The sequence below is a fragment of the Phocoena phocoena genome, chromosome 13 (genome assembly GCF_963924675.1).
Source record: "Phocoena phocoena chromosome 13, mPhoPho1.1, whole genome shotgun sequence".
Taxonomy (NCBI): domain Eukaryota; kingdom Metazoa; phylum Chordata; class Mammalia; order Artiodactyla; family Phocoenidae; genus Phocoena; species Phocoena phocoena.
In genome coordinates, this window is record NC_089231.1 from 49,690,254 (window position 1) to 49,695,877 (window position 5,624).

The 5,624-nt window shown below is 39.5% G+C and overlaps 1 pseudogene; it reads left to right on the forward strand.

Annotated features, from left to right (window-relative positions):
- Window positions 1-763: 763 nt before the first annotated feature.
- On the forward strand, window positions 764-2,723 carry LOC136132560 (protein TOPAZ1-like; annotated as a pseudogene).
- The last annotated feature ends 2,901 nt before the right edge of the window (window positions 2,724-5,624 follow it).

Sequence of the window (5,624 nt, forward strand, 5' to 3'; positions counted from 1 at the left end):
TCCCCTGCAATTGGCAGGCGGACTCTCAACCACTGCGCCACCAAGGAAGCCCCAAGGAATTTTTTTTTTAAAAGAAGAAAGAGGGCTTCCCCGGTGGCACAGTGGTTGAGAGTCCGCCTGCTGATGCAGGGAACACGGGTTCGTGCCCCGGTCCAGGAAGGTCCCACATGCCATGGAGCAGCTGGGCCTGTGAGCCATGGCCGCTGAGCCTGCCTGTCCAGAGCCTGTGCTCTGCAACGGGAGAGGCCACAACAGTGAGAGGCCCACGTACAGCAAAAAAAAAAAAAAAAAAAAAGAAGAAAGAAAAAGAATGATCCAGCAATCCCACTCCTGGGCATATATCCAGACAAATCTGTAATTCAAAAAGATACATCACCTCTGTGTTCATAGCAGCACTATTCTCAATAGCCAAGACATGGAAACAACATAAATGTCCATGACAGATGAATGGATAAAGAAGATGTGGTACATATATACAATGGAATACTACTCAGCCATAAAAAAGAATGAAATAATGCCATTTTCAGCAACATGAATACAACTAGAGATTATTATACTCAGTGAAGCAAGTCAGAAAGAGAAAGACAAATACCACATGATATCACGTATATGTGTAATCTAAAATATGACACAGGGCGGGTGCCTGGTGGCAGGAGCAGCTTTCATGTTGCCGGTGGGCTCCTGTGAGCAGGCGCAGAGGGCCTAGGTGGGAAGACAGGCGGCCCAGGAGCGGATGCTGAGGCCACCACCCTCAGGCCCCACAATGGCCCCAGGGCGTGAAGGTGACAGCAAGGCCAGCGCAGGGCCAGGTGAGGCGGGAGGCTGCAGCCCTGAGGTGGGGGCAGGGGCGCGAGGAGAGCAGGCAAGAGAGGAGGATGGTGGCCCGGACCATCTGGGAGAGAAGAGGTGGAAAGTGACAAGTCGGGTGAGACGTCCGGGCCTAGGAAGGCCTCAGCAAGGCAGCTAGTGGAGGGGCCCGGGAGCCAGGTGGGCTCTTCAGACCCATCAGACCGGCCTGGCTTAGAAGCAGCGAAGGAAGCAGAGCTACACTTGCAGTCGGGAAGACACACCAAGGAAAAAAGAAAAGTTACTGAAGCCTCAAGTGATGATCCACAGCCAGGGACTGACCTGTAAACACATTTATGGAGTACTACAGAAAGTTTCCGCCGGGTATACACTTTGATTTACAAGTGTTAAATGACCTTCTAAAGTCTTTACTCAAACATTGTTTATTGAAAGAAGTATTTCAGGTCATGAACCTCAGCATAATGGTTAAAATGCTGCCTGCTCTGAAAATATTACTAAAAATCTTTGAGTATGTGGCAACTATGAAATTAAGGAATGCTGTACCTGCTTTGATATCTTTCGCGAGCTTGTTGAAGCTGGGATGGTACTTGACCCAGAACACTTTAGCTATATTATTAAGCTTTTATACCAAGTACAGGCTTCCAAGCAAGAAATAACTGCAGTTCTGGGAATGAAATCCAGGTTATGGACAAGGCAGTTTGAAAAGAACTGGAAGTGTGATTTAGAGTCAGCCTTGAATGAAATAGAACATTGTAAAGAAAAAGATGACTGGACCAAATTGGGAAATTTACACATTAACATAAAACTGGGCTGTGAAAAATTTGCAAATTTCCCAGAGATTTTGTGCTTGTATTGCTGAAACACTAACAAAAGACTGTAAAGAAGAGAGACCAGGTGTTCCATTTCGTGAATTCGCTGAAACAGTTAGCAAAGATCCACAAAATAGTGAAGTAGATAAAACTTTGCTGGGAAGAATCGGAATCAGTGCTATGTACTTCTACCACAAGCTGTTGCAGTGGTCCAAGGGAAGGAAGGTCTTAGATAAACTATATGAATTAAAAATACATTTTACAAGTTTAAAAAGGACTTATAGGGCCTGAGAAGTTAGCACCGAGATGTCAAGTTGTGAATATTGCAGCAGAAATTTTTCTTAAAAGCGGAAGCCTAGATGGTGCCATTTGGGTATTAAGGGAGTCAGAGGGAGTCACCAATACACCACTGTGGACTTGTGATAGACTGGATGTGCTCAATCGGCATAATCTGCTCTGTACAACTGCACGTAAAATCTTAGCGAACAGTCTTTACAGACAGACATTTGAAGTTTTGCAAAATCTACCAGGTTTTCAAAATTCTCAAGATGCCTGTGTAGAAACCAACAGTCTTTGTATGTCATCCTCCGGAGCAGAATTCACGATTTCAAAGAGCAACCCTATTGATTTTTCCTTTCTTAGAAGATTAATTACTTCTTTAGGAAGAAGTTGTTTACGGCTCAAAGCCAGAGCCCACACAAAAGTGCTCTTTCATTGGGTTGCTACCCACCATTGGAGGGAAATTTATACCGAAAACTTCTACTGATTCCTTCCTATTTGTCTGAGATTGAAATGCTTTTAGCTATTGAAATCTTCCTGGTATCTAATGTTAATAGTATTCAGAGTCCTGGAACTTCTACACAGATGCTGCAGATAGTTTTAAAAAGATGTGAAGAAAACAAATCTCAGAGCAAGGATGACTATCAAATTGCAGTGGAAAGATTAATTATGGCTGCTCGTATATCAGATCCAAAGCTTTTCATTAAGCACATGACCATCAATGTTAATAAGGAACAGGTTTATAGTATGGAACATTGTTCTGCCCTGAAATGGTTGAAAGAGAATATGAAGTGGGCTGGAAAGGTTTGGCTTTTCAATAACCATTAGTTATTAAAGGATTTTTTTTTAAGTTCAAGTAATCATTGTTGAAAATAAAAGGCAATGAAAATAAAGACAGTTTTCACTATAAAAAATAAAATAAAATATGACACAAATGAACCTATCTATAAAACAGAAACAGAATCACTGACATAGAGAACAGACTGGTGGTTGCCAAGGGGGAGTGGCTTGGGGTTAGGATGGATTGGGAGGTTGGGGTTAGTAGATGTAAGCTTTTATATATAGGATGGATAAACAACAAGGTCCTACTGTATAGCACAGAGAACTATATTCAGTATCCTATGATAAACCATAATGGAAAAGAATATTTTTAAAAAGAATGTATGAGGGACTTCCCTGGTGGTTCAGTGGATCAGATCCTGTGCTCCCAATGCAGGAGGCCCGGGTTCGATCCCTGGTCGGGGAACTAGATCCTGCACGCATGCTACAACTAAGAGTCCACATGCCGCAACTAAAGATCCCACATGCTGCAATGAAGATCCTGCAACTAAGACCCCGTGCAGCCAAAAATAAACAATAAATAAATAAATATTTTTTTAAAAAAGGAATGTATATATAACTGACTTTGCTGTACAGCAGAAATTAACACAACATTGTAAATCAACTATACTCAATTTTAAAAAATACTAAAACTGAAAAAAGAAAGAAAAAAAACAATGAATAACTGAACAAAAATTCCACCTATTCTTAAAACTCTATCATTTTTTTTCCTCTGCAACCCCTTTCCCAAATACAGAGAGAGAAAGAGAAAAGGAAGAGGGTCCAAAGTACAATCTTCCCAAGATTTGGGGCCTCTAACAGTTGGGAGGACAGTTTGTAGCCCTCAAAGGAAAAGCACTGGGAAGATGGCATTCCCACTCTGCGCCCTGGTCCACCACCTCCTGTCTGCCATGGTTGACTGCATAGGCCAACTATTTCCGTAAGACTGATACCTGCCTTCTATTTGTTATCAGAGGGGGTGGGAAAATAAGCATGGGTGCTTTCAAAAATTAGTCGTTCCAGATGTTTTGATTTTAATGTATGCGTCTTACTAATTTTATAAGAAAATGAAACAACAATCTAAACAATATAAGTCAAACTAGAAAACATTTCTCCTCTTGGGAAATAAGAACTGCTGGATGTAGATTTCTTAAAGATATATTACTTGGATATTTTACCTTCTTTTTCAAGACTTTTCCAGATAAATGTGTTACTTTTATCACATGAACTTCCTTTTATATAATGCAGAACCTAAACAACTTGCTTGTGTAAGGGAGGGAAAAAAATTACTTTTTCTCTACCCATCTTAAGTTCATTAGCTGGGACTCTGCAAATTAGGCTGAGAAAAGACAGAGTAATAAGAGAAAAGCAAGAAACAAATTTATTAGCATGCGCATCACACATACACACAGGAGTACTCAGAGATGAATAACTCAAAGAGGTGATTAGAACTTGAACTTATGTGGAATCTTAGCAAAGAATAATAATTTTGTAGAGAAGTAACAAAACAAAGGAAAAGGTCTTTGAGCTTCTTGGAAGGACAAATTATGGGAAGGTAAATATAAGGAAATTAATAGTAGATAAGGGCCAGTTAGTAAAGTTTGTTATAAAGATTCCTCTGGTGCTATCTCTTAGCTGATAAAGATCTAGAGTAGTCTCCAGTGATTAACTTCTGTCTTTCCTGGTAAAGAGGGGAGGGGGGACACTTCTACACATTTATGTTCTGCTTTTAGGCAAATAGGGGGACTGCAGAGAACTTTTCTTGTATCTGCCTCTTCTTAATTGCCTTCAGCTCAAAACAACCCTTGTTTTAAAATACCGTATTTTGGGACTTCCCTGGCAGTCCAGTAGTTAAGACTCTGTGCTTCCATTGCAGGGGGCACGGGTTTGATCGCTGATCAGGGAACTAAGACCCCCACATGCCACATGGCGTGGCCAAAAGAATAAATAAATAAATAATAAAATAAAATAGCATATTTTGAGATGGCATATTCTGCTGCCCTTCACTTATTAGATATTATGACTAATGTTGAAGTAACTTTTTTTCTATTTTAAATTCCCTATCCATTCAAAAATAAATTTTAAAATTCCCAGCGTGGGAATCTTAGCTAATACTTGTAGAATATCAGGTCAGCCTCATTGGTTGTCTGTGTTGTCGAACCATACCATACACCAATTTCAATTAAGAAAAACAATTTAGGTGCTTCGACTGTTTTTCAGTAATAATACCTTGCTTCATTTCCCACCTTTAACCTTGATGTAAGTGTGGCAGTTAATGAGATATTTTATAGATGAAAATTTAATAAGAATTTTAAAATAATTATAATCATATAAGTAGTTTAAAGTTTTGACTTTTATAAGATTCACAATGAAGAGAGAGATTTGAAGAAATATTTTATAATGGATAATTCAGCATAAAATTGATTCTCTCCCATTTTGTGAAATTTTACTTAATGACTTCTATATTTCCAAGCTGCCATGGAAGTAGAAGCCACAGGCACTGTTAATTAGTAAACAGAAGTGTTTTTATCAGTCAATTCCTGCACCAACATGTGATTTCTCTGCACTGTTGTGATAAATATTTGTTATCATCCAGTGTGTCTAAATGGGTCAGCCATCATGGAAGAGTAACTCTGTCATTTTTGTGTGCTCCAAATATTAGGAGGGTAAGTCTATATTGCCCGTAAGCTCTAGGTTACAGTGATTCAAACCTACATTCTATGGATTACAAAAGTCCAAAGCCAAACTCAAGTGTTTAGTAAAACTAATAAACCTATTTATATGTTATCCAGAGCTTCTCCTTAAATAGCTGAGTTTATGGTTCTCCCCCAGGTCTTGCTTATGTCACCCTGGTCTTGTGGTAATGCTGTTCTAGTGATAAAACACTGCCTTCATTTAAAAAAAAAAAAA